We start from the raw sequence: 25,709 nt of genomic DNA on the forward strand, positions 1-25,709 counted from the left end.
AACAACGGATTAGGCCCTACAAGCTAGGGAAAAACCAAGGTCACTACCTAGCTATCCCTGACACACTTTCCCTAGTCTGCTAAGCCCATGTGCATACCAAAAGGGGCGAAAGAAGGGAAAAGACTTATCTGATATGAGAAGGAGCAGACGATCCACCAAGCATCCAAAGCTCACACATGGTAGAACTATAACCCGCAAAGGCTATCGATACCCCAATGACCAAACAAACCACACCTAAAAGGAGGTGGGATTCTGTTCAAACCCAAAACAAAACAAACTGTCAGATCGAGTCACGTGCGGAAACTCTGACAGATCGTCTCGGAACACCCACAGGGCAGGGCGTGACAAGGATATTATTGTGCAAGGCCAATTTTTATGTGTTGAATGAAAAACTAAGTTCTGATCTACTTGAATATCGCAATAATATAGAGCTAACAAAACGCCAAAAATGGCACAGAGACATGGAAGACTACCACAAAGGGGATGTTTATAGGAAACAACCTACAGGACGGCAGATGAAACAGCCGAGGAGAACTAAGCCCAGACCTCGACGACCGAACAGAAGAACAGACATGGGAACTACAGCAACAGAGTCTTCTGAGGATCTTAGTGATGACGCCCGTTTTTTAGGACAAAGACAGACAAATGGAAAAGACAAAGGAGAGGAGGACGTAAACACAGACGATGGAGGAAACAATATGGTTACAAGATCCAAGAAACCACCTATGGATCCGAGTCGGAGGGGACAAACAACTATACAGAAGGATTCCCCCCACTACAAAGCAAGACAGACACATTAGTGGTAAATATCTCTTCATATACTTTTTCTGATCTGGAACTTTCCCTTCTTGATAAGGGACTATCATTTTGTCCCACCACATACATTGACTGGTTTAAGTATGAAATAGACTTGTTTGCCTTCTTTAGAAGATTGAGACTGAAAGCCTTTTTTTGCTATGGGTTCATTGGATGATTCATCAACAACTGTCTCCATAGCAACTAGTGAAACTTTGTCACTTAAAAGCCTTAACCTCTCTACTAAAAGTAATTTTTTGCCACCTTCCAACAACAATATAGTGGAGGCATATATCTCTTTAGTCCAAAAAGATGTTAACAAACTTAGAACACAGGACCCACAACTTAGGTATAGATCTAACCTCATAAAAACACATTAAATATGAACAGGAGATTTTACGTCAACTCAATGATTCATCAGTATACCCTCAAATCGACCATGACTCTAAATTTGAATTCACATGGAGGATCAAACTTTTGGTTGATGACGCGTATGATGATGACACCATTGATAGGTCTCTCCACGACTATTTGATTTCAACACATCCTACTACTCCAGTCATCTATGTTCTACCAAAGATCCATAAGGATAGGGACAATCCACCAGGATGCCCAATTGTGTCTGGAAGGGATTCTAGCTTCTCTCCAATTGCTGCCTTTCTGGACAAAATCCTCCAGGAGTTTGTCACCTCTTCTGTCTCCTTTGTCAAAGATACCTCTCATTTTCTCCTCAAACTTCAGAAACTTGACTTTACCAAAGGCGACATATGGGTTTCATTTGATGTAGTGAGCCTGTATATTGATGTAGTGAGCCTGTATATTGAACATGATAAGGGTTTGGAGACTGTTCAGCATAGACTAGCTGAATCGGATCATACCCCCCGGAAGGCACAGTTTATTCTATCACTGCTGGAAACAGTTTTAGGCTACTTTCACACCTGCGTTCAGGTGTCCGCTCGTGAGCTCCGTTTGAAGGGGCTCACAAGCGGCCCTGAACGCAGCCGTCCGGCCCTAATGCATTCTCAGTGGAGGCGGATCCACTGAGAATGCATCCGTCTGCCAGCGTTCAGCCTCCGCTCCGCTCAGTGAGCGGACACCTGAACGCTGCTTGCAGCGTTCGGGTGTCCGCCTGGCCGTGCGGAGGCGAGCGGATCCGTCCAGACTTATAATGGAAGTCAATGGGGACGGATCCGCTTGAAGATGACACCATATAGCTCAATCTTCAAGCGGATCCGTCCCCCATTGACTTTCAATGTAAAGTCTGAACGGATCCGCTCAGGCTACTTTCACACTTAGAAATTTTTCTAAGTTATAATGCAGACGGATCCGTTCTGAACGGATGCAAACTCTGAATTATAGGAGCGGATCCGTCTGATGAAACATCAGACAGACCCGCTCCGAACGCTAGTGTGAAAGTAGCCTTAACCTGTAACTATTTCCTGTTCAAAGATGATTTTTACATACAATGCAGGGGGACCTCAATGGGGTCAAATGTGGCCCCATCCTATGCTAACATTTATATGGCACATTTTGAGCATGTGTATTCATCTAGCATGTGTATTCATCTAGCTTCTTCCAACTTGTGAGGGGCTGGATGCGATACATTGATGACATTTTCTTTATCTGGACAGGAACGGAATCCCAGCTACATGAGTTTAATGACCATCTTAACAATATACATCAAGAACTCCGCTTCACTAAGGTCTATTCAACCGAGCAATTACAGTTCCTCGACACATTGATATATGTGGAGGGTGATAATTTGAAAACTGACCTTTTTATTAAAGCGACAGACAGAAATAATTTACTTCGTTTGACCGCTCACACCCAAGGGGGAATGGTAAATTCCCTACCTTATAGCCATTTTTTACGGGTCAGAAGAGTTGTCAGTGACGAACAGAACATCCACACTAGACTACAGGAAATGAACAGCAAGTTTGTAAAAAGAGGTTATCCTCCAAAATTAGTCACAAAGCATCAGGTCAAGACCCAAAATATTACACGTGAAGCACTCCTTAAAAAGAGACAGGAAAATAGGAAAATGTGTAAAGTTCCATTTGTTTCTACATATTCTCCCCTCAGTAATAAGGTGGCAGATATTATCAAGAAAAATTGGAGGTTGCTTACACAGGCCTTTCCAGGTGTTCCAGAGTTTCAGAACCCTCCATTACTGTCCTATAGGAGGGGCACTAATCTAAGGGATAAACTGGTTCATGCTGATTCCCTTCCACCATCACGACAGTTAAATAAGAAGATGGGTTGTTTCCCATGTTTGGGCTGCTGACACTGCAGCAGCATGATTAACCCCTTCAGGACACACAGCCTTTTTCACCTTATGACCAGGCCATTTTTTGCAAATCTGACCAGTGTTACTTTAAGTGCTGATAACTTTAAAACGCTTTGACTTATCCAGGCCGTTCTGAGATTGTTTTTTCGTCACATATTGTACTTCATGATACTGGAAAAAAAAATTTGCATAAAAAAATACCTAATTTACCAAAAATTTGGAAAAATTAGAAAATTTCTAAGTTTCAGTTTCTCTACTTCTGTAATACATAGTAATACCCCCAAAAATTGTGATGACTTTACATTCCCCATATCTCTACTTCATGTTTGAATTATTTTGGGAATTATATTTTATTTTTTGGGGATGTTATGAGGCTTAGAAGTTTAGAAGCAAATCTTGAAATTTTTCAGAAATTTACAAAAACCCAATTTTTAGGAACCACTACAGGTCTGAAGTCACTTTGCGAGGTTTACATAATAGAAACCACCCAAAAATGACCCCATTCTATAAACTACACCCCTCAAGGTATTCAAAACTGATTTTACAAACTTCGTTAACCCTTTAGGTGTTGCACAAGAGTTATTGGCAAATGGGGATGAAATTTGAGAATTTCATTTTTTTGCCTAATTTTCCATTTTAACCCATTTTTTCCACTAATAAAGCAAAGGTTAACAGCCAAAAAAGACTGTATCTTTATTGCCCTGACTCTGCCGTTTACAGAAACGCCCCATGTGTGGGCGTAGAGTGAAAGGAATGCCGTTTGGTTTTTGGAAGGCAGATTTTGCAGGACTGGTTTATTTACACCATGTCCCATTTGAAGCCCCCCTGATGCACCCCTAGAGTAGAAACTCCCTAAAAGTGACCCCATCTAAGAAACTACACCCCTCAAGGTATTCAAAACTGATTTTACAAACTTTGTTAACCCTTTAGGTGTTGCACAAGATTTTATGGAAAATGGAGATACAATTTCAAAGTTTCACTTATTTGGCAGATTTTCCATTTTAATATTTTTTTTCCAGTTACAAAGCAAGGGTTAACAGCCAAACAAAACTCATTATTTATGGCCCTGATTCTGTAGTTTACATAAACACCCCATATGTGGTCGTAAACTGCTGTATGGGCACACGGCAGGGCGCAGAAGGAAAGGACTGCCATACGGTTTTTGGAAGGCAGATTTTGCTGGACTGTTTTTTTTGACACCATGTCCCATTTGAAGCCCCCCTGATGCACCCCTAGAGTAGAAACTCCAAAAAAGTGACCCCATTTTAGAAACTACGGGATAGGGTGGCAGTTTTGTTGGTACTAGTTTAGGGTACATATGATTTTTGGTTGCTCTATATTACACTTTTTGTGCGGCAAGGTAACAAGAAATAGCTTTTTTGGCACCGTTTTTTTTTTTTTGTTATTTACAAAATTCATCTGACAGGTTAGATCATGTGGTACTTTTATAGAGCAGGTTGTCACGGATGCGCCGATACCTAATATGTATACAATTTTTTTTATTTATGTAAATTTTACACAATGATTTCATTTTTAAAACAAAAAAAATGTTTTAGTGTCTCCATAGTCTAAGAGCCATAGTTTTTTCAGTTTTTGGGCGATTATCTTAAGTAGGGTCTAATTTTTTGCGGGATGAGATGATTGCTTGATTGGCACTATTTTGGAGTGCATATAACTTTTTGATCACTTGCTATTACACTTTTTTTGTGATGTAAGATGACAAAAAATGGCTTTTTTTACACTGTTTTTATTTTTATTTTTTTACGGTGGTCACCTGAGGGGTTAGGTCATGTGTATATTTTTATAGAGCCGGTCGATACGGACGCGGCGATACCTAATATGTATACTTTTTTTAAATTTATGTAAGTTTTACACAATGATTTTATTTTTGAAACAAAAATAATCATGTTTTAGTGTTTCCATAGTCTAAGAGCCACAGTTTTTTCAGTTTTTGGGCGATTATCTTGGGTAGGGTATGATTTTTGCGGGATGAGATGACGGTTTGATTGCTACAATTTTGGCTTACATGCGACTTTTTTGATCACTTTTATTACCTTTTTTGGGAAGTAAGGTGGGCAAAATTTTAATTTCATCATAGTTTTTTATTTATTTTTATGGCATTCACCGTTCAGATAAAGTAACATGACCGTTTTATAGATCAGGTCGTTACGGACGCGGCGATACCAAACATGTGTAGGGAATTTTAGTTTTTTAATCAGTGATAAATGTGTTTTTTGATTTTTACATTTTTTTCACTTTTTTTCACTTTTTTTTTTATCCAGACCCACTTGGTTCTTGAAGATCCAGTGGGTCTGATGTCTGTATAATACAGTACAGTACACTATATAGTGTTTAGTACTGTATTTTACTTACACTTTGTCTGAACAGATCTATGCCTTTAGCACAGATCTGTTCAGCACCATGGACAGCAGGATGCCTGTTGCCATTGGAACCTTCCCTGTCTGCTCAGTTGTGGCCACAACTGCGCAGACAGGGAAGGGTAAGGAGGGGGGCTGTCTGGGGGCTCTCTCCCTCTCCATCAGGGGGCTGCAAAGGCACAGCAGCCCCCCGATGGGAGAGGGAGGGAGCTCCCTGAGCTGTTAACCTTTTCCATACAGCGGTCCGTACGGACCGCTGTATGGAAAGGGTTAAACGGCTGACATCGCATCACAGATGTCAGCCGTTTATACCAGAGTGTCAGCAATGTGCTGACACTCTGGTATAACCACTGGCCACCAACGATTATTCAAGGGCAGGCGGGCAGGGGATTGCGATCCCGCCTGCCGCACCGCCTGCCTCCTGCACCGCCTGCACCACCTTCATCCCACCCTCCTGCACCTCCCGCCGCCATAAAATCATTCAGGGGTGCAGGGGGGGGGTGAAACATATATATTTTAGGCATATTAAAGTTTCTGATCGCGGGGATCAGAAACTGCAGAAAGCGCATCAAACCGCAGGTCTGAATTGACCTGCGGTTTGTTGCGATCGCCGACATGGGGGGGTCACGGGACCCCCCCGCACATTTAGCCGAGGTGCCTGCTCAATGATTTGAGCAGGCACCTTGTTCCGATCACCGCCGGCCGGGCGGCAGTGATTGGAACAACACATGACGTACTGGTACGTCATGTGTCCTTAAGTACCAGGACATCATGACGTAGCGGTACATCATGTGTCCTTAAGAGGTTAATGGTAACTCTTTTGTGCATCCCCAAACAGGGAATAGGTATTACATCAGACAACATTTCACGTGTAATTCCTCATTCGTGATCTACATTTTACGATGCCACTGTGGGTTACTGTACGTGGGGGAAACCACGCAAGAGGTAAAGAAGAGAATCACACAACATAAATCTAAGATCCGTAAGGCGGCATTGGAGCTCCCTGTCCCGGAACATTTCTTTAAATGTGGACACAACATTTCTCAATTAAGTTATATAGGATAAACCAGGCACTCAAGTATGGAGTAAATTGATAAGGATATTTATTCCCACAATGACAATAGAATATAACAATAAAATTCACCAATAAAATACTATAAAATATTAAAAAAACACTTTAAACCGTGATAGCAGCAATATTAGACATATACACTAAAAATCAATGCGTTAATTGAATAGCAGCGGCATATATGTACATAAATTAATAAGCAGCAGCAATGGACATATACCTTAATTGATAAATAGCGGCATTGGACATATGCGGCTTATAGATACTGAAGTCATTGGGTTCAGAAGACAAGGAAAACGCAGGAAAACCGCAATTGGTAGCAGAGTCTTATAAGCACTTTCTTGGTTTCAGTAATACTGAATTGCACAGCGGTGGCGTCCCACCGATTTGAGCAACTGTGTTGCTTAGTTTTACCTGGCCAGTATGTCTTTATCCTACGTCCGGATCTGTGGAAATTTGCTGTGGGCGCGGTGTCACCTGGATATCCTGCTCACGGAAGCAATGTCTGTGGCTTTGTTAGGATTCCTTCGGTGTTCGTCGCACTCAGTCACAGCTAGTCGATTCTTAGAAGTCCAGGGGAGCTATTTTTCCAGCATGCCGGTACAGGGTATTTAACCATACGCGTTTCGGGGGTTCTCTGAATGACCCCTTCCTCAGTGGTAACCCTGAAGTGCTTCCCCACATCCTTTTATATGAAATCTTGGAAAGAAACAAGGTCCGGACAGGATCTCATCGTACCAAAACATGGAAAACTGGAATTGTCCAATATAATCATTATATGCGTTTTTCCTTATGCGATTCCTGTGATCTGATTTTTGCTGCGTTTTTTGGGTAAGTTGCGTTTTATGTTCCACTGCTATTTAAATGCAAAGTAGATCATATGCCACATAATTTCAGTTACAATATAATACTTAAAATATGTTTAAAAATATAAAAATGTGAAAATATACATATATATAAATAAAATACATATATATATAAAACACAACTATATCGCAGTCTCTTTATTCTTATTCTTATTAGACAATATTTTGAGGGGGGGGGGAGAAAAAAGTTCAAGGGTCATGGAATCACAAGAAACCAAAAAGTTCCCAGTCAGCGTTCAGTCCTTGTGGGACTAGGCAACCAAAGTCAAATATAAACTTGGATTCCACCCTTGACATCTTTTTTATCAAATCTCCCCCCCTCCACTCTGGTGTCACCATTGTTAGAGCTGTATAGGTGAGACCTGTTGGATCGCTATTGTGACATAGCTTAAAGTGCCTTAAGACAGTATGATTTTCATAGCCTTTACGGATATTTGCTATATGCTCTGAAATCCTTGTCTTAAGGCACCTTTTTGTGCGACCAATATATTGCTTTCTGCAAGGACAAGTTAACAGATATATTATATTTTTACTGTTACATGTCAGAAAAGTTTTGATTTCATACACATATTCATTACTGGTTGAGGAAACTTTAACTGTCTTTCTTTGAAAATTTGTTGTTTTGCAGTTTGAACAAGTTCTGCATCTTAAAAAGCCCTCAAAGCATAGCCATTGGTTGTCCTTTTTTTAGGGTTATTTTTAGATGTTTTTATCGTGGGTGCAATTTTTAAACCTAAGTTGTTGGCACGAGTATAAATTATTTTTGGTTTTGTCGGCATCAATGGTCCTATGATTTTATCTTTCTGCAGAAATGACCAGTGTTTAACAATGATGGTTTCAATCTTTTTATACTGAGTGTTAAAGGGCAGAATCATCTGTAACTCCCCACATGTCATACCATCACTATTTAATACAACTGGTTTCTCTGCAAAAAAATCCTGTCGATCTAGATTTTTTACTTTATTCAAGGCTTTTTCGATGCAGTCATTAGGGTAATCTTTTTCGACGAACTGCTGCCTCAATATTTCGGCCTCATTTTCGAATATCTCATTCTTCGTACAATTCCTCTTGAGGCGCCTGAATTGGCTTGTTGGTACGTTCAGCAGCCACCTAGGGATGTGGCAGCTTGAATGTAAAATAAAATTGTTCCTAGCTGTAGGTTTATAATAAGTACTGCAGCTGAGTTTGTCCCTATCAACATCAATCTTTAGATCTAGAAATTCAATGCCTGTTTTACTCAGGTTAGCTGTAAACTGAAGGTTCTGATCATTTAGATTGATGTTCGACAGGAAGGAACCCAGTGCCAAATCCGTGCCTCTCCAGATAAAAATCACGTCATCTATTTACCGCTTCCAGAGCACCAGATCCGCACCCAGTATTGGCTGAATATATTCATCCTCCCAATTCGCCATAAAAAGATTTGCGTAACTGGGTGCGAACCTGGTGCCCATCGCGGTACCAGATTCCTGTAAAAAGAATTCTGTATTAAAAGCAAAATAGTTGTGCTTCAATATAAAATTCACTGCTTCTAAAATATATTCTATTTGTACTACTTTAAAATGACCGCTCTTGTCGAGTTGAGATTTCAATGCCGCAAGTCCCTGATCATGCCTGATAGATGTATAAAGGGATCGGACATCGAGAGTCCCCAATGTCCAATTCTCTTCTACCATTAATTCCTCCAGTATTTTTACTACCTGTGTGGTGTCTTTTAGGTAGAATTTTGTTTTTTTAACTACCGGTTGCAATTGGTGATCCACATATTGGGAAAGGTTGGCCGTGAGGGAATTAATCCCCGAAATTATAGGGCGGCCGGGGGGATTTGTGAGGCTTTTGTGTATCTTCGGCAAATAATAAAATACAGGAAGTCTACACTGTGTACTTAATATAAAATTGGCCTCACTTTCTAATAAAATATTTCCCCTTATACCTTTTTCACATAATTGTCTCAGTTGCGGATAAAAATCATTAGTAGGATCAGCCCTTAATTTAGTATATACATTTGTGTCCAACAGTTGTCTCTGGCATTCTCTATTATAGTCGTCAGTATTTAGGATTACTATCGCACCGCCCTTATCGGCAGGGCGTATAGTAATCCCATCATCCTTCTGCAACTGCTTAATTGCTGCAATCTCCTGGTTGGAGAGATTCGATTTTTTATTCTTTGTACCTCCTAAAATTCTAATATCTCTTTCTACATTTTTCCTAAATGTTTCAATCTCTGGACTAATCGCATTTCTGGGAAAAACGCATATAATGATTATATTGGACAATTCCAGTTTTCCATGTTTTGGTACGATGAGATCCTGTCCGGACCTTGTTTCTTTCCAAGATTTCATATAAAAGGATGTGGGGAAGCACTTCAGGGTTACCACTGAGGAAGGGGTCATTCAGAGAACCCCGAAACGCGTATGGTTAAATACCCTGTACCTGCATGCAGGAAAAATAGCTCCCCTGGACTTCTAAGAATCGACTAGCTGTGACTGAGTGCGACGAACACCGGAGGAATCCTAACAAAGCCACAGACATTGCTTCCGTGAGCAGGATATCCAGGTGACACCGCGCCCACAGCAAATTTCCACAGATCCGGACGTAGGATAAAGACATACTGGCCAGGTAAAACTAAGCAACACAGTTGCTCAAATCGGTGGGACGCCACCGCTGTGCAATTCAGTATTACTGAAACCAAAAAAGTGCTTATAAGACTCTGCTACCAATTGCGGTTATATTCTATTGTCATTGTGGGAATAAATATCCTTATCAATTTACTCCATACTTGAGTGCCTGGTTTATCCTATATAATTTTGTATTCCTCTTTGTGACTGGGTGGGTCACATAAACCAAGAGCACCTTAAATCCATTACTCAGCTGTAGTGATCCACAGATACCGCACTTTGATTTCTCAATTAAGGTTCCAGATAATAGATGGGGTCGCATAATCCTCGCCGTGGTGGCGACCGAGAGACTCTACTCAAAAAACTTGAACTTAAGTGGATCCACAGATTGGATACCCTAGAACCCATTGACCTTAATAGGGACTATAATTTGGGTATATTTATTAAGTAGTTTGTTCCATAGGTGGATGCTGCAACTACGTTGTGTATACGAGCTATTTGTAACATAAGTTTGGTGCCCAACAAAAATGTTTTGTATTCTATGTTTTTATATTTTTATCACACACTAATTTGTGTCTTTTCTTCTGTTTCTTCCCAGGTGGTGCCCTCTGTGATATCCACATTTACTTTGGATCTGTTTGCCCGTGCCATTTTTCTTCTGGATAACATATTCCTCTTTTACTCCTCCTGAGAAAACCGTATGATTATTACAACTTTACTGGGGGTGAATTATACAAGACAGGTTGGATGAGATTGTTGATTTACGGGACAGTCTTTTATTTTATGACTTTACCCGATGTAGGGGCACTTTCACCTTTACCCCGCTAATGTTTAATATTAGGGTGGACATGCTTATTAACGTATGCTGCCCCCCCCTATATACATTGGGGTTTAATGGCTGCAGTGACCCCTTGAGTAAGGTTGAGGGTCAACTAAAAATTGATCACTCCCTTGTAGGGATCACTGCGTTTTGATCCTTTTTTGAGGACTCATGTGAGGACTGGGAGACTCCAATGCGACGACTCCAGTCATATTGAGCCCCCTATTTTGATTAACCATTAGTCAGCTGCTCTCTAACTGCTCTTTCATTCAGACCTCCCTATTAATCGATTGATTTTGTTGTATCTTGTAGTTCGAGTGGGAGTATCGAGTTTTGCCTGTAGGACGCGACTAGATTGCTGAGTTGCTTCTATGCCTAAGCAACAACAAGCATCATCAGACACTCCCCTTTTTCCTTCTATTGGCTACAGTGTGATCTTTTCCCTGCACTTAGCAATAGGACACGTCATCAGACTCCTGTTTTTTTCATTGGCTGGAGTGAGAAACATTCTACCAACCCAGCGCATGTGCAGTGGAATGGGAAGTTCGCCGACTATTAGCGCGCGCTTCTCTGTACACTGGACCTCACACGGGGGCACCACTAGGATGAAGTAAGTGGCTTGTCAATGATTTTAATGAATTGAATGCACACTTCGATTTGATTCACATATATCTGTATGTATGATTGACACATTTGTGGAGACATTTTTTTATATTGGTGACACACCCCCACTTCCTGGGTGGTGTCACACATACCCTATTTAAGGCATACCTTATGTTATAATCACATTGCTTGATCTTTATCAAGCAATGTGAGATTGTCGAAACGTCGCTGTCACTATGCTGCTGATTTGAAATGAACCTATTTGTATTTTGCACAAATGGAAGAGTGCTGTGTATCTTTACGTATTACTGGTACATGCCGGGACCCTCAGCCAGGATCTCCATCGGCGAGCACCACCTGGTGAGGGTAGATATATTTTTTCCAATTGCTGGACTCTGTAGTGCTGCTTATCTTTTGTTATTTGGTATGTAATAAGGCCACATTGGTGCCAACTGTTATGCTGGGAAAGAATTACTGTGGGGGCCTTTTTATAAAGCAGACTATTTAAAATGAGTTTGCTTGAACACCTTAATTATAAAGAAAATCCGCAGGCAACAGGTATATCTAGTGCAGCTAACCACTTTATCCACAAACATAATCGCACTACTGATGGTCTGCGTACTTTTGGATTTGAGAGAGTGACAACACCAGCAAGGGGAGGTAACATTAAGAAATTAATCTTGCTACGAGACGCCTTTTGGATTTTTACTCTGAATACCAGGTTTTCATTTGTACTGAATCAGAAAAAAGAACTCATGCATTTTTATTAGATGCCGCATATACCATATTGATCTAATACTGTTATTTATATTTGGTATGTAATAAGGCCACATTGGTGCCAACTGTTTATGCTGGGAAGCAATTACTGTGGGGAAGCCTTTTTGTTTTGCCCTTCTTCTTTTTTCCTTCTCCCCTGTTTTTAAATGTATTGGTCTAAAATATGATGGAAATGAAGATCATGTGCACACTATGCTGTTTTTGAATCATCATAGAATCAGTCCGACTACCCCTGTGTTTTTGATCGGAGTTGCTCTCCGGAGTTTTATAATCTATACAGTATACTGTACCTGGTGTGCACATGAGTTCTATAATTTTTTTTTATAGTTTTTAATTGTTTTCAGGGTTAATGTCACTAGTATGTTGGGTGAAGTTTGCCCATTTTAGAAATTGCGGTCTCTTTTGCCCCCGCCCCGCTGTTTTATTGGAGGCGGAGACTTATAAGAGTCGCAAATATGGGACAAACTGAGTGATCATGATTAAGAACCGGGAGTTTTGAAACATGTCGATCTGATGGGAGGTGGAGGGAGGTGAAATTTACAACGTTTTACCTGTCATGTGAATATTGAAATAAAGACGCAGCAACGTATGATCTATCCTGTGCGGGAACTTTTTTTGTTATGCCTATGTAAAGAGCCGGCCTTGGCTTGGTCCGTGCACGGAAGAGTTGGGTGTGCTGGACTAATATATTTATTGTTTGGACCCTAAAATCACAGATGCAGAAGCAAGGGGATAGTATCAAATAATCCTTGGAGTGAATGCATGGGCAAGGGGATGGCATGCAACACCTTGATGTAGGTGCAAAGGGTACGGGATACAACTCTGGATGCAGGGGCAAATGGTATGAAATACAGCAACGGTATGCAGGGGCAAATGACACTGGATATAGCCCTGGATGGGGCAAATGGCAAGGGATACAGGGGCAAATGGCACGGGATACAGCTATGGATGCAGGGGCAAATGGTATGGAAGAAAGCAACAGGATTCAGGGGCAAATTACATAGAATACAAACCTGGATGCAGGGGCAAATTATATGGGATACAGCCCTGAATGCAAAGGCAAATGATGTGGGATACAGCCCTAGATTTAGGGGTAAATGGTATGGGATACAGCCCTGGATGCAGGGTCAAATGGCACAGGAAACAGCAACATGATGTAGGGGCAAATAGTATTCAATACAGAAATAGGATGCAGGGGCAAATGGCACAGTATTCTGCAACTGGATACAGGGGCAAAATGCAATGGGATGCAGGAGCAAATGACATGGGGTACAGCAAAGGGGTGCAGGGGAGTAGTAAGAAGCTCCACTCCTCGTCAAACTCAAAGTGACAGGTTGACACACCCCTTTCTCCTCCCACAACCCCTCCCAGCCGCGCCCAAAGCGCTGCCCATCGCACGCCCCAAACCACGCCTAAATACCGCCCATTCAACGCCCCTTAATCTGTCAATCATTCTCCCCTGTCGTGACATGACATTTCTGAATCCAAAACAAGCCCTTATTTTTGGCCGGCAGCGTCCATTTTGCGAAGCACGTCAGGTTATGTCCGAACATGTTGAAGCCATGTTCAGACATGTCCTAAGACATTACATTTTCTCGCGTTATGGAAATACGGCGTCCATTTTGAGAAGCGCGTCGGGGGTATGTCCGAGCATGTTGAAGCCATGTTCGGACATGTCCTAAGACGTTACATTTTCTCGCGTTATGGAAATAATTAAAATAGAAGTTGTACGTGTTTTAAGTAAAAATGCCTTTATTTACGACGCATCGCGGTACATTTTTCAATAACGCTTGCCCTTTGTTAGAAAGGAACGTACAACACAGTCATTTTTTCTAAAATCACTCGTAAATATTTTTAATATATTTTCAAAAGACACGCCTTTAGTGATACAATGTAAGATATAGATGCAGTAATGCCCGCAGACCGAACTTACGGCATCCTGTATTTGTCTGTTTTGATACCTTATAGTCTTAGATAAAAATTTCTATTTTTGTCCTATTTCAAGCCCCACAGCTATCACAGATATTCAACATTTATGGCATGTCATCTATCTACCTATCTCACATCTTTTTACCCGGTTGTCAAGCCTGGGAATGGTGTAGTGACATTCCAAAGCAGCTGACAGTTATAATTAAAGCAATACTTTCACTTGACACGTGAAAAAACGCACACAGCATACCGCAATGTGTGAACATATGCCAGGCTGTGAAATGCAATGAGCAATAGTCAGTCTACTGTATGAGCAGCTGTTCCCAATACCAAAGCAGCTGTCAGTTATAATGAAAGCGATACTTTCACTTGACACGGTAAAAACACACCCAGACCACCAAGCTGCGGGAACACACTGCTATGAATATGGTAATTGGGCTGTGATAGTCCGTCCTAGAACATTCAAAATCCTATATAAACAGACACTGTGAATACAGCAACACATCACAGATTCAAATACAGAAGACAGCACATTTCCGCAGAAGACAGCACATTTGAATAGCAAAGTAAGAATGACGTCTTATTACCTTTAACTATTTTATGTTATTTTAATGAGCCATATATTCACTGTGCTGTATTGATTCATACATATGTAATTGTAGTGATTTATTGAATATATTGTTTACAAAGTTTTTACTAACTGCGCATGTTGATTACAGAGCAGGTACACGATATATAGATTTTTTTATAAAAACAACTTTCCCGGGTGTCGATAACATCTTAAAGACACACGCATCCTTACTATCTATCTATCTATCTATCTATCTATATATATATATATATATCTATCTATCTATTGTCATGCATTTTCATAAGTGTATAGTCTTATCTGAAGATATTATAGTCTAAATATCAATGCTCATTGCCTTTAAGTGTAATCACAGAGTCTAAAATCTTTTCTATAGGTTGAAACAGGCCAAGATGAGGTTATGCTGAGTTTAGTTTGGGTAAAATGTTTGTAGGGACATAGAGTGTATTGTCTCTTAAAATTATTATGAGCAGATGTGGTATATCTGTTAATGCTATGATGGGTCCTACAGACATGTGTCTGTGAGAGAGAACCATTTGAATAGCAATGTATTATTTTACTTCATTACAAAGTCATTAGGGAAGTCTACTTTATAGAAAGCATTGGGTGTGTGAATATCCCATTCATGTCTTCATAATTATATTCTATATATTCCTGTGTGGTATATTTAAATTTGCAACATATCTTAACCAATGAATTATATAATATGTCATCTATGTGTAACAGTGTGTCGATATATATATATTTATATATATATATATTTATATATATATATATATAGGAAAAGAAATCAGGGCAGCACTCCTGATGGTCGGGTGTGGGTGCCAGCGGCGATAAACACCTTACCAAGGTGTACAATGTAGAATAAAGAAAGACACCGCAGCACATCCGCAGCACAAACGGATGTGCTGCGGTGTCTTTCTTTATTCTATATATATATATATATATATATATATATATATATATATATATATATAATCATTTAGAATATATATTTTATGCCGTGTGTATCCCACTGACCATATAGACTTTTTAAGGTTTAGAAAGTATTGAAGTTGTCTTCCTACTAATTGGATTTCATGAGGAGAGCTGAATATTATTAGCCAGCCATGTGAGCAAGTTAATGAACCCGGATGTCAAGTAAAAGGAACCATTGTCCATTGTCCCTAAGAGGACAGTAGAAGATAGTGACTCCAACATGTCTAGATTAGGGGTAATTAAAATGTCAGGACGAAACCCTTAATACTGATTTATACTGAATAGGTTAAAAAGGTCATGTTAATATATTATTAGGTGATTAGAATTAATGTTGAAATTGTTATGTGGTACAACAGTGCCATCTAGAGGTAGATGGACGATATATTATTTTATAACTTGTTTTCTCCAGCATATCAAGGGTTAAGATTACATTATAGTAGTATTAACATACGTTACGCCCTCCTCAGTTGATTGGGGGATCATAATCCAGGAGGTGGTAACGTAAGATATCAGGGAGGATAAGTATTGCTGGAGAGGAACATAGAGAGAGATCAAAACCATCAGATCAAACTATCAGATCAGATCATCAGATCATAAGAAAACTTGAATTCTATTTTGACTACTAGAGAACTCCTGAGAACTGGTCCCATCCGGAACTCTGCCCATCCTTGACTTGGTAACGTATGTTATACTTTTTGCTTGTGATATTAATAAGATATTCCTCTCAGCATATAGTCAAGAGTTCCCATACTGTGGGAACGTATAGTGTTAACCAGCTCCCGACCGCCTAACGCAGGGATGTGTCCTGCGGGCGGCCGGGTTATTCCTCCTGGACGCATCAGCGCGTCATCTCGCGAGATGCGAGATTTCCTGTGAACGCGCGCTCACAGGAGCGCGCGTTCACCCCAAAACACAATTTATTTTTTTTTGTCACAAGTTAGTGGAATATGAGACTTTGTAAGAAAAAAAATTAAAATTAAAAATAAATCAATTTCCGCTAACTTGTGCAAAAAAATTTAAAATTCTAGGAACTCGCCATGCCCCTCACGGAATACTTTGGGGTGTCTTCTTTCCAAAATGGGGTCACTTGTGGGGTATTTATACTGCCCTTGCATTTTAGGGGCCCTAAAGCGTGAGAAGTAGTTTGGAATCCAAATGCGTAAAAAATGCCCTGTGAAATCCTAAAGATACTAATTGGAATTTGGACCCCTTTGTGCACCTAGGCTGCAAAAAAGTGTCACATATGTGGTATCGCCGTACTCAGGAGAAGTAGGGCAATGTGTTTTGGGGTGTATTTTTACATATACTGGGTGAGAGAAATATCTTTGTAAAATGACAACTTTGTATAAAAAAATTGGAAAAGTTGTCTTTTACAGAGATATTTATCTCACCCAGCATGGGTATATGTAAAAATACACCCCAAAACACATTGCCCTACTTCTCCTGAGTACGGCGATACCACATGTGTGACACTTTTTTGTAGCCAAGTTGCGCAAAGGGGCCGAAAGTCCAACAAGTACCTTTAGGCTTTACAGGGTTGCTCACGATTTAGCCCCGCCCAAAATGCCAGAACAGTAAACACACCCCACAAATGACCCCATTTCGGAAAGTAGACACCCCAAGGTTTTCACTGAGGGGCATAGTGAGTCCGTGGGAGATTTTTATTTTTTTTGCCAGAAGTTAGCAGAAATGGAAACTTTATTATTATTATTTTTTCCTCAGAAAGTGTCATTTTCTGCTAACTTGTGAAAAAAAATTAAATCATACATGAACTCACCATGCCCCTCCGCAAATACTTTGGGGTGTCTTCTTTCTAAAATGGGATCATTTGGGGGTATTTATACTATCCTGGCATTCTAGCACCTCAAGAAACATGACAGGTGCTCAGAAAGTCAGAGCTGCTTCAAAATGCGGAAATTCACATTTTTGCACCATAGTTTGTAAACGCTATAACTTTTGCGCAAACCAATAAATATACAGTACAGACCAAAAGTTTGGACACACCTTCTCATTCAAAGAGTTTTCTTTATTTTCATGACTATGAAAATTGTAGATTCACACTGAAGACATGAAAACTATGAATTAACACATGTGGAATTATATACATAACAAAAAAGTGTGAAACAACTGAAAATATGTCATATTCTAGGTTCTTCAAAGTAGCCACCTTTTGCTTTTGATTACTGCTTTGCACACTCTTGGCATTCTCTTGATGAGCTTCAAGAGGTAGTCACCTGAAATGGTTTTCACTTCACAGGTGTGCCCTGTCAGATTTAATAAGTGGGATTTCTTGCTTTATAAATGAGGTTGGGACCATCAGTTGCGTTGAGGAGAAGTCAGGTGGATACACAGCTGATAGTCCTACTGAATAGACTGTTAGAATTTGTATTATGGCAAGAAAAAAGCAGCTAAGTAAAGAAAAACTAGTGGCCATCATTACTTTAAGAAATGAAGGTCAGTCAGTCAGCCGAAAAATTGGGAAAACTTTAAAAGTAAGGGCTATTTGACCATGAAGGAGAGTGATGGGGTGCTGCGCCAGATGACCTGTTTGACTGAAGATTTCCATAGACTATAGAACACCAATATTTTTGGGACTTGAATAACCTGTTCACAGGCGACACCTCCTTTGAGAAGTTACTACACCATAGTGCGGTTTCTATTTTTTTCAGATTTCCACACCATAGCTGAGTTTGATGTGTATAGATGAACCTGTTTGACTGAAGATTTCCATAGACTATAGAACACCAATATTTTTTGGACTTGAATAACCTGTTCACAGGCGACACCTCCTTTGAGAAGTTACTACACCATAGTGCGGTTTCTATTTTTTTCAGATTTCCACACCATAGCTGAGTTTGATGTGTATAGATGAACCTGTTTGACTGAAGATTTCCATAGACTATAGAACACCAATATTTTTTGGACTTGAATAACCTGTTCACAGGCGACACCTCCTTTGAGAAGTTACTACACCATAGTGCGGTTTCTATTTTTTTCAGATTTCCACACCATAGCTGAGTTTGATGTGTATAGATGAACCTGTTTGACTGAAGATTTCCATAGACTATAGAACACCAATATTTTTTGGACTTGAATAACCTGTTCACAGGCGACACCTCCTTTGAGAAGTTACTACACCATAGTGCGGTTTCTATTTTTTTCAGATTTCCACACCATAGCTGAGTTTGATGTGTATAGATGAACCTGTTTGACTGAAGATTTCCATAGACTATAGAACACCAATATTTTTTGGACTTGAATATAATAAGAATACTCTCTTGCAGCGCAATCCTTCTTTTCTCATTTTATTGTGCGGACTATTTTCACTCACTTTGTCCTGGAATTTGCAGCGCTAGAGGGAATAATATCTGAACAGGAATTGTACTTTATTTTTTGATTCCATATTTTATTGACATTTTATTTTTTATATAAAATATTTATATTTTATATAAAATATATATCTTGAAACTATTATTCAATCAAGCTATTAAAATCCTAATAAAAATCCTAATAAATTCCTATAAAAAATCCTATAAAACACCTATCAAGCTATTAAACCTAATAAAACCCCTATCAAGCTATAAAAATCCTAATAAATTCCTATAAAAATCCTATAAAACCCCTATCGAGCTATTAAACCTAATAAAAATCCTAATAAAAATCCTAATAAATTCCTATTAAAATCATATAAAACCCCTATCAAGCTATTAAAATATTTATATCTCATATCTATCTAATATCTATCTATATTTCTATACATCTTTCTATTTACCATTTTATCTAACTATCTATCCGTCTATCTATCAATTATCTATCATACCTAGCTATATATCGATATCTATCTACCAATTTATCTATCTTTCTTTCAAGCTATCAATATTTCTATCTATCAATTTATCTATCTAATTCAAGATTTTGAGTTTTAACCAATAAATTAGTGAGTGCGTTTTTTTTAAAGGTCTGCGGTATACCTGCGGTTTATTCAATATAAGGATTAGTGAATAAGGCAGTCTCTTAGTTTGCGGTATATAGTTCCTCAACGCTTTGACTTTGATTTAACAGTTACAACCTTGCTGTGATTAATTGCAACAAGTTACTCACTGTTTGTCAGCAATAGAGTATTTGTCTTTCTGTGCTTAACGTGGCGTCCCACGTGTTATCAGCACATGCGGTCTTACCTCCGATCGGCTTTAAAACAGTTTTTTGAACTAGGAAACAGTCCGCTTTAACGCTGGGGTCAATATGTTGTTAGACCCGCTTTAAAATTTGGCGTACCTTTGTGTCTTTTTATGCAAGACAAAACAGGACTTTCGTTTCTTTTGCTGTAGATGTTTGGATATTGTTGCAAATCCCAAGGCGGTGCGCAGAAGGTATGCTGCGGTTTTCTTCTTGGCTTAGAGACTTGTGTACCCCAGACGCGTTTCGGAGTTAGCAGGACTCCTTCCTCAGTGGACCACCTGGTGAGGAACTATATACCGCAAACTAAGAGACTGCCTTATTCACTAATCCTTATATTTAATAAACCGCAGGTATACCGCAGACCTTTAACAAAACCGCACTCACTAATTTATTGGTTGAAACTCAAAATCTTGAACTAGACATTGAATTTAAGACTGAAGTTTGCGATCCAACTACTAACCAATCCCTTAGGCTACTTTCACACTAGCGTTCGGGGCTCCGCTTGTGAGCTCCGTTTGAAGGCTCTCACAAACGGCCCCGAACGGATCCGTCCAGTCCTAATGCATTCTGAGTGGATGCGGATCCGCTCAGAATGCATCTGTCTGGCTCCGCTTGGCCTCCGTTCCGCTCAGCAGGCGGACACCTGAACGCTGCTTGCAGCGTTCGGGTGTCCGCCTGGCCGTGCGGAGGCAAACGGATCCGTCCAGACTTACAATGTAAGTCAATGGGGACGGATCCGTTTGAAGTTGACACAATATGGCTCAATTTTCAAACGGATCCGTCCCCCATTGACTTTCAATGTAAAGTCAAAACGGATCCGTTTGCATTATCATGAACAAAAAAAATATATATATATATTTTTTTTTTTTTGTTCATGGTAATGCAAACGGATCCGTTCTGAATGGATCTAAGCGTTTACATTATAGGAGCGGATCCGTCTGTGCAGATACCAGACGGACCCGCTCTGAACGCCAGTGTGAAAGTAGCCTCAGTGTGGTTTTATGTGATATTATTTTAACCATTGTATTTTATGTTATTTTAGTGTGATTAATCAGGTACCTTATTTGTTATATTTGTTAAATAAACTATTTTAATATATTGGCTAGTGTTTTATGTGAATCCAGATGTAGGTGTGCCCCCTTATCCTTCTGTATAATTTAATTTCCCTAAAGGTTGGGGTTGCCTTTTTTAGGGGGAGCACCCATTCCCTGCAATTTGGAGGGTGAGCCATTCCAATATATCCAATATAATTTATCTATCTATCAATTATTTATCTATCATACCTAGCTATATATTGATAGCTATCTACCATTTTATCTATCTACATATCTACAATTTTATCTATCTATCTATCTATCTATCTATCTTTCTTTCTTTCTTTCTAGCTATCTATCTTTCTATCAATTATCTATCTATCTACATATCTATAGAAAAATTGATGAGCAGCACACAAACCCAAAAAGCGGTGCAATTCCTTGAAACGGATCACGGACTTGATCCTACTAGATATACTTGATCCTACTGACACACACACATCATGTGACGAATCACATGACCACCATTCATAACAGTGGACCAATTATACTACACCATTTCATGCTTAATAACTCAAAAAAGGGAGTCCAGCGGTGTAAAACAGGCCAATGGCATACCGCCAATATCACCCTTGTTCACCTATTCCCCATATTCTTATAGTCATGGTTTTGTCTCCAGTGGTCCACACATCATGGGCTGTCACAATTGGTCTCAAATGGTGTGGCGTCTCCGTCGGGAATCACCCGAGCAGAGGCAGCACACCTAGAGGGGAGCACCTGATTTTGCACAATGTATTATGGCTTGACAAAGGCTCAATAGAGTGAGCTGAAACGTTGCTGTCTACACATGGGTGAATAAAATACCCTTTTTTTTTAACGGATATTTGCGTGCTGCCTTGGCCTTTTCTTACATATATCTATCTATCTATCTATCTATCTATCTATCTATTATCCATTATCTATCTATCTATCTATCTATCCAGATTTCTATCCACCATGTTATCTAACAATTTATCTATCTATCTTTCTATCTATCTTTCTATCTATCTATCTATCTATCTATCTATCTATCTACCATTTTATCTAAAAGCAAGAAAGATAATCAGCAGCACTCTATAGATGTGCCAGGTGCAAGTCCCAAATACTCCTGGACAAGGAGCAATGTGGATAAAAGAAGATGAAAAAATAGGCAGCACTCCGGTCTTGTGATAGAAAATAGGTGATGTTTTATTCACACCCAAACGCAATGCAGCATTTCAGCCCTCTCAATGGAGCCTTTGTCAAGCTAGTGAACACAGTGCTCTCAACACATTATATAGGTGAAACTCATTACAATAACATGATTGCTCATTAGTTAGTTCATTCAGTGAACAAGAGTGAAAAACAGTAAAAAACATGATTATTTTAAAAATATTACAGTGTCTCAATGTATGTGGACCATCATAGTGTCCACATAGTGTACATATATGCGAATAAACTATAAATCGTACATGCATATCAGTATTACATACATAATTAATGTTAATTCTCACATAAAGTGCAGCTGTGCAAAGAATTACTAGTCAATTATATAAATTAAAAGAGGGACAAACCCCCACTATGAAATCCCATGATGTGATCCAATATTGGCGTCCTCTGGCGCGTACTGCGCAAGCGCCAGTATACATCAGCGGACCGCGATAGTCTGCAACATCCCGCGCATGCGCACAGAATACTACGTCAATGCTGGGATGCTTCCAAGATTCACGGCTTCTCCCCAAATCCCGCGCACGCGCGCCGTGATCTAATGGTTCCTGCATCCATTACAATCGCAGCAAGCTACTGCGCATGACCGGGAGATCAGAGACCAATGTTGTCACTATGTGACCATGGTAACCGTGCTATTACGTGCTGTAAGGGATCAGTAATCACATGGAAAACGGGGAATGCCATCCGAGATACAGGCACCATACATCAATATCATATCTGATCCCCACTGCGGCCGGATCCTCAGGCCAATCAAGGCCCAGGTTCCGGTCACTGCACCTCCGTTTCCAACGATTATAGATGGGGGCAGTGTGGATGCGGGTGTTACACACAGGCACCCGCAGTCATTTCTGAATACATGGGCCTGTGCGGAACAAGGGACAGGGACATTCTCATGTCGCATGTCTCCTGCTCTCCCACCCAACATCCTCACATATCCCCCTCTGACCCATATAGAAGCACCACATTGTTCAAAAACTGGACATTAATATATACGTTGGTCTCGAATCCCCTAATCAAATTTTATCATAGATATGGATATAGGGAGAAATCCACAAAATAAATATTATATAGACAAGAACAATATATGTACAGTCGTGGCCAAATGTTTTGAGAATTACATAAATATTGGAAATTGGAAAAGTTGCTGCTTAAGTTTTTATAATAGCAATTTGCATATACTCCAGAATGTTATGAAGAGTGATCAGATGAATTGCATAGTCCTTTCTTTATACAAACGGAAAATGCAAATGTGATCGCACACTGCATCCAGCACTCTGCCCTCCATGCTGGATGAGACATTGGTTTATATTTTGGCCAAAGCATAGTAAGCCACTCACCGCGTCAAGGTCGTCTCAATTGAGTGGTCCCTAACTCTTGTTCCTACCTGTTCATGGGCCATGACAGCCACATAAAATCCAGGGAATGCAGGTCAGCATGCAAGCCAAGTACACTTTGCTTGTAACCCCGTCCGGTGCCATTACAGCTTTCATCGGATCCAGGGATGCAAGTACCAACATGCATGCTGAACCCACCATATACTTCTCCTGGAGCCAGATGGCTAATGGTAGGTTCTATACAAGCAGACTCAGTTTTATACTGACTTTAAAACCAGCCTCCAGGACAGATTGACTGGTCAGGTGTGCTTGACTCAAAGGAGATCGCCACGCCTCCAATACAGCTACAAAGAAAAAAAGTGGGGGGTTGAGTCAGCACAACCTGCCTGCAGGTGCAGATCACTTTGGCGAAATACATATACAAACGGAAAATGCAAATGTGATCGCACACTGCATCCAGCACTCTACCTTTCCACTGCATTTCATTGCTGTCATTAAAGGACCTGCTGAGATAATTTCAGTAATCATCTTGTTAACTCAGGTGAGAATGTTGACGAGCACAAGGCTAGAGATCATTATGTCAGGCTGATTGGGTTAAAATGGCAGACTTGACATGTTAAAAGGAGGGTGATGCTTGAAATCATTGTTCTTCCATTGTTAACCATGGTGACCTGCAAAGAAACGCGTGCAGCCATCATTGCGTTGCATAAAAATGGCTTCACAGGCATGGATATTGTGGCTACTATTGCACATCAATCAACAATTTATAGGATCATCAAGAACTTCAAGGAAAGAGGTTCAATTCTTGTTAAGAAGGCTTCAGGGCGTCCAAGAAAGTCCAGCAAGCACCAGGATCGTCTCCTAAAGAGGATTCAGCTGCGGGATCGGAGTGCCACCAGTGCAGAGCTTGCTCAGGAATGGCAGCAGGCAGGTGTGAGCGCATCTGCACGCACAGTGAGGCGAAGACTTTTGGAAGATGGCCTGGTGTCAAGAAGGGCAGCAAAGAAGCCACTTCTCTCCAAAAAAAACATCAGGGACAGATTGATCTTCTGCAGAAAGTTTGGTGAATGGACTGCTGAGGACTGGGACAAAGTCATATTCTCCGATGAAGCCTCTTTTCGATTGTTTGGGACATCTGGAAAAAGGCTTGTCCGGAGAAGAAAAGGTGAGCGCTACCATCAGTCCTGTGTCATGCCAAAAGTAAAGCATCCTGAGACCATTCATGTGTGGGGTTGCTTCTCATCCAAGGGAGTGGGCTCACTCACAATTCTGCCCAAAAACACAGCCATGAATAAAGAATGGTACCAAAACACCCTCCAACAGCAACTTCTTCCAACAATCCAACAACAGTTTGGTGAAGAACAATGCATTTTCCAGCACAATGGAGCACCGTGCTATAAGGCAAAAGTGATAACTAAGTGGCTCGGGGACCAAAACGTTGACATTTTGGGTCCATGGCCTGGAAACTCCCCAGATCTTAATCCAATTGAGAACTTGTGGTCAATCCTCAAGAGGAGGGTGGACAAACAAAAACCCACTAATTCTGACAAACTCCAAGAAGTGATTATGAAAGAATGGGTTGCTATCAGTCAGGAATTGGCCCAGAAGTTGATTGAGAGCATGCCCAGTCGAATTGCAGAGGTCCTGAAAAAGAAGGGCCAACACTGCAAATTCTGACTCTTTGCATAAATGTCATGTAATTGTCGATAAAAGCCTTTGAAACGTATGAAGTGGGTGTAATTATATTTCACTACATCACAGAAACAACTGAAACAAAGATCTAAAAGCAGTTTAGCAGCAAACTTTGTGAAAACTAATATTTGTGTCATTCTCAAAACTTTTGGCCACGACTGTAGATCGCATAGAGATTTCATATCGGGCGATGTCCTCTCAATTAAGACAATGATCTCCATTAAGGTAATCTGAAATAAAATGAAAAAAACAGTAAGTAAAGAGCACAATCTTAACTTACACACTCTCAGACAAATATCAAGAATCCCACTGGTACATGGTTATGTCACCCTAAAATCAACATTAAGTCCACGGGGTTTCAAAGTTTGCAGTTTGAAAATCCAGTATAATTCCCGTTGCTTCAGTGTCGGTGACCTGTCACCCCCCCCGCCGTGGCATGGTGACCTGGTCAATGACCCTGAAGCGCAGGTCTTTCTCAGTGTGTCCAACTTCTGTAAAGTGTTTGGACACCGGTAG

This window comes from Bufo bufo, chromosome 10 (genome assembly GCF_905171765.1).
Source record: "Bufo bufo chromosome 10, aBufBuf1.1, whole genome shotgun sequence".
Taxonomy (NCBI): Eukaryota; Metazoa; Chordata; class Amphibia; order Anura; family Bufonidae; genus Bufo; species Bufo bufo.